This window comes from Numenius arquata, unplaced genomic scaffold, assembly GCF_964106895.1.
Source record: "Numenius arquata unplaced genomic scaffold, bNumArq3.hap1.1 HAP1_SCAFFOLD_1175, whole genome shotgun sequence".
NCBI classification, from domain to species: Eukaryota; Metazoa; Chordata; class Aves; order Charadriiformes; family Scolopacidae; genus Numenius; species Numenius arquata.
The window spans coordinates 17,501-29,767 of record NW_027415636.1 but is presented as its reverse complement, the minus strand read 5'-3'; positions in this window follow the sequence as shown (position 1 = coordinate 29,767).

Sequence of the window (12,267 nt, the reverse complement as noted above, 5' to 3'; positions counted from 1 at the left end):
CCTGGACGCCCAAGTGCCGCCGGAGCGAGGTAGACCTGGCGACCGGCTGCCGAGGCGGGTCAAGCGGACAGCCCTGCCGGTCCCGGAGGCGGGTAGACCTGGACGCCCGGACCGGAGGCGGGTAGACCTGGACGCCCGGACCGGTCCCGGAGGTGGGTAGACCTGGCAGCCGGCTGCCGAGGCGGGTAGACCTGGCAGCCCGGACCGGTCCCGGAGGCGGGTAGACCTGGCAGCCCCGACCGGAGGCGGGTAGACCTGGCATCCCCGACCGGAGGCGGGTAGACCTGGCAGCCCGGACCGGAGCAGGGTAGACCTGGCCGACCGGTCCCGGAGGCGGGTAGACCTGGACGCCCGGACCGGTCCCGGAGGCGGGTAGACCTGGCAGCCCGGACCGGAGGCGGGTAGACTTGGCAGCCCGGACCGGTCCCGGAGGCGGGTAGACCTGGCAGCCGGCTGCCGAGGCGGGTAGACCTGGCAGCCCGGACCGGTCCCGGAGGCGGGTAGACCTGGCACCCCGGACCGGAGGCGGGTAGACCTGGACGCCCGGACCGGAGGCGGGTAGACCTGGCCGACCGGTCCCGGAGGCGGGTAGACCTGGCAGCCGGCTGCCGAGGCGGGTAGACCTGGCAGCCCGGACCGGTCCCGGAGGCGGGTAGACCTGGCACCCCGGACCGGAGGCGGGTAGACCTGGACGCCCGGACCGGAGGCGGGTAGACCTGGCCGACCGGTCCCGGAGGCGGGTAGACCTGGCAGCCGGCTGCCGAGGCGGGTAGACCTGGCAGCCCGGACCGGTCCCGGAGGCGGGTAGACCTGGCAGCCCGGACCGGTCCCGGAAGTGGCTAGACCTGGCAGCCCGGACCGGAGGCGGGTAGACCTGGACGCCCGGACCGGTCCCGGAGGCGGGTAGACCTGGCAGCCGGCTGCCGAGGCGGGTAGACCTGGCAGCCCGGACCGGTCCCGGAGGCGGGTAGACCTGGCAGCCCGGACCGGTCCCGGAGGTGGGTAGACCTGGCAGCCGGCTGCCGAGGCGGGTAGACCTGGACGCCCGGACCGGTCCCGGAGGTGGGTAGACCTGGCAGCCGGCTGCCGAGGCGGGTAGACCCACCCGGACCGGGACGGCGCGGCTGCCGTATCCCGGTTCTCCCAGGGTGGAAGGATTACGGGGGGGGCGGGTGGGGGGGGGATTATTTATACCGTGTGGGTTTTTTTTTTCCTTAACTATCGTTCTCGCCCTCGTCCCCCGATTTAAAGAGTCAAGCGTTTCCGGTACTGGGTACGCCCTGATGGGGATACAGCAGACCGAGCTGGGGGGGGGGTGTTCGATTTTTTTTTTTTTTGGCTCTTTAATTTTCTCCCCCCTTCGCCTATTTCAAGATTCGGGCGTCTCTAATACAGGGGCAACCCTCACCCGGATCTCCCGGAGCGGCGGGGAGAGGGGGGAAGAGGAGGGGCGCGGAACAGTTGTGATTTTTTTTTTTTTTAATAGTCGTTATTGTTGCTCTTATTACTATTACTGTTACGGTCGGTTTATTGCTCCTTATGATGATGAATTACCAGTTGTTAAATAATAATCTGTTTATTTTCCCCGACGCCGCTGCTGGCGGCAAGTCTGCCTGAGCAGACTCTGGACGCCTATTTCGCTCCCCGGCCGCCGGGATCGGCGAGAGCCGGCGGCCCCCGCCGCGAGCCGCCCGGCGCCCCGCCGCGACGCGAGCTCGCCGGCCGCCGGCGGACTCGGGGACCGGCGGCCCCGATCCGGCGGCGGGTGCCGGCGCCGCCGGGCGCTCGCCGGCTTTCGCCTCTCGCGGTGGGCTTTTCCGTTCCGCTCGGTTTTGGCTCGGGGGGCTGCGAGGGGGGGCGTGGGGGGGCTGAGGGCGTTGGGGGGGCTGCGCGTGTGGGCGCGCGCGGTGGGGCGGGGGTGCCGGGGCGGGTGCTTTTCCCCCGCCGCTTTGCCTCCCCGGCCGCCGGGGTCGGCGAGAGCCGGCGGCCCCCGCCGCGAGCCGCCCGGCGCCCCGCCGCGACGCGAGCTCGCCGGCCGCCGGCGGACTCGGGGACCGGCGGCCCCGATCCGGCGGCGGGTGCCGGCGCCGCCGGGCGCTCGCCGGCTTTCGCCTCTCGCGGTGGGCTTTTCCGTTCCGCTCGGTTTTGGCTCGGGGGGCTGCGAGGGGGGGCGTGGGGGGGCTGAGGGCGTTGGGGGGGCTGCGCGTGTGGGCGCGCGCGGTGGGGCGGGGGTGCCGGGGCGGGTGCTTTTCCCCCCGCCGCTTTGCCTCCCCGGCCGCCGGGGTCGGCGAGAGCCGGCGGCCCCCGCCGCGAGCCGCCCGGCGCCCCGCCGCGACGCGAGCTCGCCGGCCGCCGGCGGACTCGGGGACCGGCGGCCCCGATCCGGCGGCGGGTGCCGGCGCCGCCGGGCGCTCGCCGGCTTTCGCCTCTCGCGGTGGGCTTTTCCGTTCCGCTCGGTTTTGGCTCGGGGGGCTGCGGGCGGGGGGGAGAGGGGGGCTGTGTGAGGTCTTTGCGGGGGGGGAGGGGGTTGTGGGTGTACGCGCGGCGGGATGGGGGAGATTTTCCCCCTCGCCGTCATTTTCCCCCTTCTCCCCTTCCCCCCCTCCGCGGAGCAGCGGGGCGGGGGAGCGGGGGGTGGGCCCGCAGCTGCGCGCCCTGCGCATGCGCGCGTGTCCCCCCCACCCCCCGCCCGCGGTTGAAAGGCGGGGGTTCCCGCCGCGCTAACGGTCGCGGGCTCATTGGCGCCAAAGGCAGGGAAGGGAAAGGAGGGGATGCCGCTGCGGCAGCAGGCGAGAGCGCTCGGCGAGCAGGCGGGGAGCCCGGCGCAGAGGTAGGCAGGGGAGAGGGCGTGCGGGGCGCGGTCTCTCTTTTCGGAGAAAATTCCCGCTTGGCTCGGTTGCGGTTCTTTTCCTTCCTTCCTTCTGTCGGTTGGCAACCCGCGGCAGGGGCGGGCGGGCGGGCTGAAGGAGCGACCGGCCGTCCCCGCCGCCCGAGAAAGCAGGGCGGGAGCCGGGGCACGGGCAGGGCGGGGTAGAGACTCGGCAGCCGGGGTCAGAGACCGGTCGCGCCGCCGGGATTCCCCTCTCCCGCCGGGGCGCGGAGCCGGCGGGGGCTCCGCTGGGTCCTAAAGTCTCCCGTCGTCTTTCCCCGGGAGCGGCGAAACCTGCGGGCGGGAGGAGGAGCGGGTGGCCGGATTCGCCGTGAAGCGGGCGGTGGACGGGGGTGGGGGGGCGGCTTGAGGGCAAGAGGGGGGCCGGTGGGGGGGCGAGTTTCGCTCTCTGCGCGCGCGCGCGCGTCTGCCTCTGCCGCGCGCGAGGAGTTCGGGGAGGGGGGGGCTGTTGGGGGGTGCGGCGGCAGACGGGGGGGGGTTCGGGCTGGTGGGGGGGGGCGAGGGGGGTCGGCGGGGGGGGGATTTCCGCTCTTTGCTTTGCGTGCGCGCATGTCTGCCTCTGCCGCGCGCGAGGAGTTCGGGGAGGGGGGGGCTGTTGGGGGGTGCGGCGGCAGACGGGGGGGGTTCGGGCTGGGTGGGGGGGGGTGGGGAGGGGGTCGGCGGGAGCGTGTTTCTCTCTGCGTGCGCGCGTTTCTGCCTCTGCCGCCGGGATTCCCTTCTCCCGCCGGGGCGCGGAGCCGGCGGGGGCTCCGCTGGGTCCTAAAGTCTCCCGTCGTCTTTCCCCGGGAGCGGCGAAACCTGCGGGCGGGAGGAGGAGCGGGTGGCCGGATTCGCCGTGAAGCGGGCGGTGGACGGGGGTGGGGGTGGGGGGGCGGCTTGAGGGCAAGAGGGGGGCCGGTGGGGGGGCGAGTTTCGCTCTCTGCGCGCGCGCGCGTCTGCCTCTGCCGCGCGCGAGGAGTTCGGGGAGGGGGGGGCTGTTGGGGGGTGCGGCGGCAGACGGGGGGGGGTTCGGGCTGGTGGGGGGGGCGAGGGGGGTCGGCGGGGGGGGATTTCCGCTCTTTGCTTTGCGTGCGCGCGTACCTGCCTCTGCCGCGCGCGAGGAGTTCGGGGAGGGGGGGGGCTGTTGGGGGGTGCGGCGGCAGACGGGGGGGTTCGGGCTGGGGGGCCTGCCGGGGCAGGCCCGCGTCCGTGGGCACGCGGTGGGCGGTGGCCGCGTGCGCGCAGGTGCGTGCCCGAGCGCGTGCGGCGGCAGGCGAGGGGTTCGGTTCCGGGGGCCTGCCGGGGGATGAGAGCGCGCTTGCGCGAAGCGAAAAGGCCCCGTAACGCTCTCGCTAACGTCGCCTTCTCTGTTACAGCCCGCCGGGTCGGCCGCGCCGATGTCCGGCTGCCACCCGTGCCCGCCTGCGGGCGCGGCCGCTCGGCTCTTCTGCCGGTCGAAACCCCGTCCCTGGGAAAGCAGCAGCAGCAGCCGCCGCCGCCGCCAGGGCCGTGTGCCCGGGCAGGGGCTGCCGGAGAGCCGGGCCGCCCTCCTGAGAAACGTCCGCCGTCGGCGGGAAGGGTGAGAACTGCCGAGAGGACGGTAAGGTAAGGCCCCGGCGGCCCGAGGCCAAGGGGGGGAACCGCTCCCTTCGCCGGCAGGGCGCCGTCGAGAGCCCCGCCGTCTCCCCCGGAGGGCTCGGCGCGCGTAAGACCCCCACGATCCCGGCCGTTAGAGCGTGCCCTGAAGGGAAGCCTCCCCCGGTCCTCCGTGCTCCGGTTGGGGGGGGGGTGGTGTGTGGTGGTGGTGGTGGGTGGGTGTGTGTGTCCAGTGCTTGGTGCCGGAGGCCGTCGGGAGAGCGACCGCAGCCTTCTCCGCCCGAGAGCCGCTGTCGGGAGGAATAGCCCTGAGCTCTCTTCTTCCTCATGCCCCCAGCCCCAGGTGCAGGCGGCCCCTCCGCGCCGAGGGCAGTTCTGTGGAGCAGCGTAAGCTAGCGTCCGGCTTGGAGATTCTCACGGCTGGCTTCTCTTCGGTACGTTCCAGTTCCTCAAACTTTTCCAGCGGGCGGGGGGGGGGAAGGGGGAAAAGCGCTTCTCCAACAGTCTGTCCCGGCAGCGCCACAGCGTCGTGGGCCGGAGAACCCGAAGGAGGCTCGTCTCGCCGCCTCACGGCATCGGCTCCGTCTGCGCCTTTCTTCGCGAGGGTTCCTCTAAGTCGGTCTCAGAAGCCGGGGTTACGGTGAGCTCGCTCCGGTAAGGAGCTCTTCCCTCGCTGCCTTCTGCCGTCGTCACACACGCGCCCCCCCCCCGCCGCTGCCTTCGGGCCGTCCGCCTAGCGGGGAAGCTAAAGAGAAGGCCGGCCGGCCCGCCCCGTATTTAAAAAACACGCTCGCGCTCTTCCCCACAGGGAGCTGCCGATCTCCCGCCGTAGCGATAAGCGAAGGGATTTCTCCGAGCCGCCGCGTGGCTCCCGAGTTCCTCCGGCTCACGAGAGGGTAGGTCTGGGTGGTGCGGGAGTCGGGAACGTATCCCGGGAGAGCGCAAGCGCCTGCTCTGCCTGCAGAGGCGTCTCTCGCGCGTCCCCCGGAGCAGACCGGGCTCTCGTTTTTCACCGGGCTCTCGCCGGGAGCGATTCCGCCCCTTTGGGCGGCTGGAGAGCGTTTGTCTCCTGCGTGTTAGGGTCCCGAGGGCGCCTCGAGGACCCCGACGACCTTCGCCTGGCACCTGCGCCCGCACCCACCCGCCGCCGGCTCGCCTCTCGGGACTCGGCTGGCGTGCCCGTCCCCGCCCGTTTCAAGGGGCGGAGAGGGAGCTCTCCTCAGGTAAGGCGGCGTTTGCTTCCTAGCCGGGCTTTTGCTTTCAGCCGAAACTTTCCGCTTCCCGTTCTTCGTCGCGCCGGTCGGAGGCTCGAAAGCGTCCGTCAGCGGGGACGACGAAGGTCTGGGCCGCTCTAACGATGGGGCGCGCGCCCGCGAGGCTGCCGGGCTCTCTCTCCCTTTCCCGGCGTCGGCTCCCCTTTAGCGGCGTTGCGGAGCCGAAGCGGTTCTCCTGGACGCGGGCGGGACGGTAAGTAAGGCGTTGCGGGGACCCGGCTCCTTGCCGCGTAGGGCGTGTAAACGGCACCGTGCTTTTCCGCTTTTCCGGCTGGCGCGGCCGCGAGAAGGGTCGCACTTCTTCCCTTCCGTGGGCGGCGGACGCGCAGCTACGGCTGCCGGGCCGCTCTCGCCGAATGCCTCGCCTCTCGTCCGGTCCGATCCCCGCGGCCCGACCGCCTGAAGGTTTGCGCAAAGCCCCGGGCAAGGCCGCGTCGGTTTGCACGTCCCCGCGTCGGCCACGGGAAATATTTTGGCGGTCCCTCGACGAAGGGGTGAACTCGACGAGGCGCTTTGAGTCTTTCGGGTGGCTGCTGCCGTTGCTGTTCCGAAGAGCGGTCCGGGTGAGAGCGCCGGCGGTCGAGAGGCCTCCTGTGACCCGGTAGAGCCGGGTACTCGTCTGCCGAGGCGGGCTTGTTCTCTCGCCTCCCGGTGCGGGTGTCTATAGGTCAGAGGGCAGCGAGATGGCTCCTGCCAAAGGAAAGGCTGACGTTTCTAGCGACGCGAGGAAACGAAAAGCCCTTCCCGCAGCTTGCCGATACAACTCGCCGGGGGCGGCGGCGGCGGCGGCGGCGGCGGCGGCGCGTTTTGTCGGGCCGAGCGGCGGCCTTCTCGTGGGGGGGTGGGGGGAGGAGGCTCGGCGGCCCGAAGCCAGCCGTAGTCCGTGACGGCGCCTAGGTCGCCGTGACTCCCCTACGACGGTATCTGCCCTGACGTCCCTCCCTTCCTCTCTCCCCTCCAGCGTCCGGGTCTCGAGGAGAAGCAGGAGAGCGCCTTTCCGCCCCCCGCAGAAAGCAGCGGCTTCGCCCGAGGCCGGGCCCCCCCGCGTCGAGGTAGCCCGCCGACGTGCCGCCGCCGCGCCCGGGAGAGGTGGGTCAGGTAGGGGTCAGGACCGAGGCGGGGGGAAGGCGAGAGGGCCGCGCCACCCCCCCGGCCCGCTCGCGCCGGCTCTTGCGGGAAGGCCCACGTCCCACCCCACGTCCTGCCCCACAGGCCCCTTCTCTGCCCCACATCCCCCGTAACGGGATGAGAACCCCCTCCCTCTGCCCCACATGCTGCCCCACGGGCCCCTTCTCTGCCCCACATCCCCCCCAACGGCACCACACCCCCCTCCCTCTGCCCCACATCCTGCCCCACAGGCCCCCTCTCTGCCCCACATCCTGCCCCACAGGCCCCTTCTCTGCCCCACATCCCCCCCAACGGCACCACACCCCCCTCCCTCTGCCCCACATCCTGCCCCACAGGCCCCCTCTCTGCCCCACATCCTGCCCCACAGGCCCCTTCTCTGCCCCACATCCCCCCCAACGGCACCACACCCCCCTCCCTCTGCCCCACATCCTGCCCCACAGGCCCCTTCTCTGCCCCACATCCCCCGTAACGGGATCAGAACCCCCTCCCTCTGCCCCACATCCTGCCCCACAGGCCCCTTCTCTGCCCCACATGCCCCCGTAACGGGATCAGAACCCCCTCCCTCTGCCCCACATCCTGCCCCACAGGCCCCTTCTCTGCCCCACACCCCCAGTAACGGGATCAGAACGCCCTCCCTCTGCCCCACATCCTGCCCCACAGGCCCCTTCTCTGCCCCACATGCCCCCGTAACGGGATCAGAACCCCCTCCCTTGGCCCCACATCCTGCCCCACAGGCCCCTTCTCTGCCCCACATTCCCCCGTAACGGGATCAGAACCCCCTCCCTCTGCCCCGCATCCTGCCCCACAGGCCCCTTCTCTGCCCCACATCCCCTGTAACGGGATGAGAACCCCCTCCCTCTGCCCCACATCCTGCCCCACAGGCCCCTTCTCTGCCCCACATTCCCCCGTAACGGGATCAGAACCCCCTCCCTCTGCCCCGCATCCTGCCCCACAGCCCCCTTCTCTGCCCCACATCCCCCGTAACGGGATGAGAACCCCCTCCCTCTGCCCCACATCCTGCCCCACAGGCCCCTTCTCTGCCCCACATCCCCCCCAACAGCACCACACCCCCCTCCCTCTGCCCCACATCCTGCCCCACAGGCCCCTTCTCTGCCCCACATTCCCCCGTAACGGGATCAGAACCCCCTCCCTCTGCCCCGCATCCTGCCCCACAGGCCCCTTCTCTGCCCCACATCCCCCATAACGGGATGAGAACCCCCTCCCTCTGCCCCACATCCTGCCCCACAGGCCCCTTCTCTGCCCCACATCCCCCCCAACAGCACCACACCCCCCTCCCTCTGCCCCACATCCTGCCCCACAGCCCCCTTCTCTGCCCCAAGTCCCCCATAACGGGATGAGAACCCCCTCCCCCTGCCCCGCATCCTGCCCCACAGGCCCCTTCTCTGCCCCACATCCCCCCCAACAGCACCACACCCCCCTCCCTCTGCCCCACATCCTGCCCCACAGCCCCCTTCTCTGCCCCAAGTCCCCCATAACGGGATGAGAACCCCCTCCCCCTGCCCCACATCCTGCCCCACAGGCCCCTTCTCTGCCCCACATGCCCCCCAACAGCACCAGAACCCCCTCCCTCTGCCCCGCATCCTGCCCCCCAACAGCACCAGAACCCCCTCCCTCTGCCCCGCATCCTGCCCCACAGGCCTCTTCTCTGCCCCACATCCCCCGTAACGGGATCAGAACGCCCTCCCTCTGCCCCACATCCTGCCCCACAGGCCCCTTCTCTGCCCCACATGCCCCCGTAACGGGATCAGAACCCCCTCCCTCTGCCCCACATCCTGCCCCACAGGCCCCTTCTCTGCCCCACATGCCCCCGTAACGGGATCAGAACGCCCTCCCTCTGCCCCACATCCTGCCCCACAGGCCCCTTCTCTGCCCCACATGCCCCCGTAACGGGATCAGAACCCCCTCCCTCTGCCCCGCATCCTGCCCCACAGGCCCCTTCTCTGCCCCACATTCCCCCGTAACGGGATCAGAACCCCCTCCCTCTGCCCCGCATCCTGCCCCACAGCCCCCTTCTCTGCCCCACATCCCCCGTAACGGGATGAGAACCCCCTCCCTCTGCCCCACATCCTGCCCCACAGGCCCCTTCTCTGCCCCACATCCCCCCCAACAGCACCACACCCCCCTCCCTCTGCCCCACATCCTGCCCCACAGGCCCCTTCTCTGCCCCACATTCCCCCGTAACGGGATCAGAACCCCCTCCCTCTGCCCCGCATCCTGCCCCACAGGCCCCTTCTCTGCCCCAAGTCCCCCATAACGGGATGAGAACCCCCTCCCTCTGCCCCACATCCTGCCCCACAGGCCCCTTCTCTGCCCCACATGCCCCCCAACAGCACCAGAACCCCCTCCCTCTGCCCCGCATCCTGCCCCCCAACAGCACCACACCCCCCTCCCTCTGCCCCACATGCTGCCCCACAGCCCCCTTCTCTGCCCCAAGTCCCCCCTAACGGGATGAGGACCCCCTCCCTCTGCCCCACATCCTGCCCCACAGGCCGGCGGATGGAGAAGAAGCCCCCCCCCGGGGAGAGGCAGCCGGGGCGCCGGGCCGCCTCAAGTCGCCCGCCGCCCTCCCTCGGGCTGGGGCCGGGGGACGCCCGAGGAACCAGACGGGGCCAGAAAGGCAACGAAGAGGCGGCGCTCGACCGAAGAAAGGACGGAAGAAACGGACCCGGGAACAAATGAGTTCTAACGGACGGTGCCCGTAAGAATTAAAGGAAGGAAGGCAGGAACGCGAGCGAGCCAGCGGCTGGGCGCGGGCGGGGCGTGCGCCCGCCTGTCTGTCCGCGGGACTCTCGGGGCGGCGGGGGGCTCGGGGCGGAGGGCCTTCCTCGGGGAGGGGAGGATGGCGACGCGCCGAGGCCGCGGCGAGACGGAGAGGAACGACGCGCGCGCGCGCACCCCCCCCCCCACCTCCCCCCGACCCTACCCCCCAGAAGTACAAAATAAAAGAAAGAAATAATGAGAAAAACAGAGACGGGGGGGCGTGTGTGGTGTGGGGGTGTGTGGGGGGGGGGGGGGAGGGGGGGCACAGACGGGGGGCACGGGGAGGAACAACGCATGCGCGCGCAGGCCCCCCACCCCCCATGAAATAAACAAACAAATACATTTCAAAAAAAGTAAAACATAACACTAAAGAAAAAGACGGGGGCGGGGTGGAGGAATACGCGCACGCCACCCTCGACCCCACCCCCAGCCCACCCCCCGAAAACTAATAAATAAATAAATAATACAAAGGCGGGGGGGGGGGGAACAATACACGGGCATGCGCGCGCACACACCCCCCCCCCCCCCCCCGAAATAAATAAATAAATAAATAGATTGATTAATTTTAAAAATTTAGAAAATAATTTAAAAAAAGACACGGGGGAGGGGGGGGCGGCCCGGGGTGGAGAGCAATACGCACGCGCACACCACCCCCCACCCCACCCCACTACATAAATGAATAAATAAATAAATTCTGAGACAAAACAGGTAAGGGTGGGGTGGGGGGAGGGTATGGGGGGTGGGGAAGAAACGATACGCGGCCGCGCCCATGCGCGCCCCCCCCTTTAAATAAATAAGCGAATGAATCAATGAATATAAAATCCGGGGGGGGGGGGTGGGCTTGGTGGAATAATACACGCGCGCGCGCGCACACTCCCCCCACCCCCCCGCGCCCCCACCCCCCCCGCGCCCCCCCCCCCCCCAAAACCTACTAAATGAATAAATAATGAGAAAAAGGGGGGGGACGGACACGACGACGACGACGACGACGACGACAACACGCGCGCGCGCGCACCCCCTACGTAATAAACGAATGAAGGAAGGAACGAATGAATGAAAGAAACGGGGGGGGGGGGGGGTGGGGGGGGGCGAGGGAGGAACGATACACAGACGCGCGTGCGCACGCTCCCACCCCCCCACCCCCCCCCACCCCACCCCCCCCGTTTAATTAAATAAATAAAGAAAACCGAACAGAACGGGGGGGGAGGGGAGAGGGGAGAGGAACAACGCACACCCGCCCACCCCCGCCCCCCCCGCAAATGAAAAGTAACTAACTGACTAAATAAAACCAGACAGACAGAACGGGGGGAGGGGAGGTTGGGGGCGCCGGAACAGGACACACACACGCGCGCCCCCCCCCCGCCCGAATGAACGAATAAACACATAAACGGGAAAATTAAACTAAATAAATAAGTGAAATAACATTTTAAAAAATTATAAAAAAAAAAAAAACACGAAAAAAGAAGACGGGGGGGGGGGGGGGCGGGGAGGAACAACGCGTATGCAAATAAATAAATAAATGAATGAAATTTGAAAGAAAGAAGACGCCCCCCGCCCCGGGGGGGAACGACCGGCACCCCTCCGCCCCCCACCCCCCCACCCCCCCCCACCCCCCCCCCCCCCGAGAAAAAAAAAAAGCGATAGAAGAAAAGAATTAAAAAGGACAAGACAAAAATGTACAAAAAGAATGAAAGGAAGAAAAAAAAAAAGGAAAAAAAAAAGAGTCGCCACCGATAGGGGGGCGGGGGGGGCGAGTCGCCGGGGCGGGGGGCGGGGGGGGGGGGGGGGGGGGGGGGGCGGGGGGGGCGCGGTGAACGGGAAGGAACACCAGGTCTAGCCCCGCCGCGGAAAATAGACTCGCCGCGGGGGGCGAGTCGCCGGGGGGGGGGGGGGGGGGGGGGCGCGGGGGGGGGGGTGGTTGGGTGGGGCGCGGTGAACGGGAAGGAACACCAGGTCTAGCCCGGCCGCGGAAAATAGACTCGCCGCGGGGGGCGAGTCGCCGGGGGGGGCGGGGGGGGGGCTGGGGGGGGAAGAAAAAAGGAAAAAAAGGAATAAAAATTGTAAGCCAAGGGAGGAAAAAAGAAAATCTAAAAATAAAAAAAAATTTAAAAAAAAAAAAAAACGGAAAAAAATGAATAAAAATTGTAAGCCGACGGAGGAATAAACAAAATCTAAAAATAAAAAAAATTAAAAAAAAAGGAAAAAAATTAATAAAAATTGTAAGCGAACGGAGGAATAAACAAAATCTAAAAATAAAAAGAAATTAAAAAAAAAATAAAAAAAATAAAAATGGAAAAAATTAGTAATTGTAAGCCGACGGAGGAATAAACAAAATCTAAAAACAAAACAAAAAAATTTTAAAAAAATAAAAAAATAAAAATGGAAAAAAATGAATAAAAATTGTAAGCCGACGGAGGAATAAACAGCATCTAAAAACAAAACAAAAAAAAAAAAAAAAAAAAAAAAAAAATTAAAAAAAGGAAAAAAATTAATAAAAATTGTAAGCAAAGGAAGGAAGAAACAAAATCTGAAATTAAAAAAAAATTTAAAAAAAAAATAAAAAAAAGGAAAAAAAATAATAAAAATTGTAAGCAAAGGAAGGAACAAAATCTAAAATTA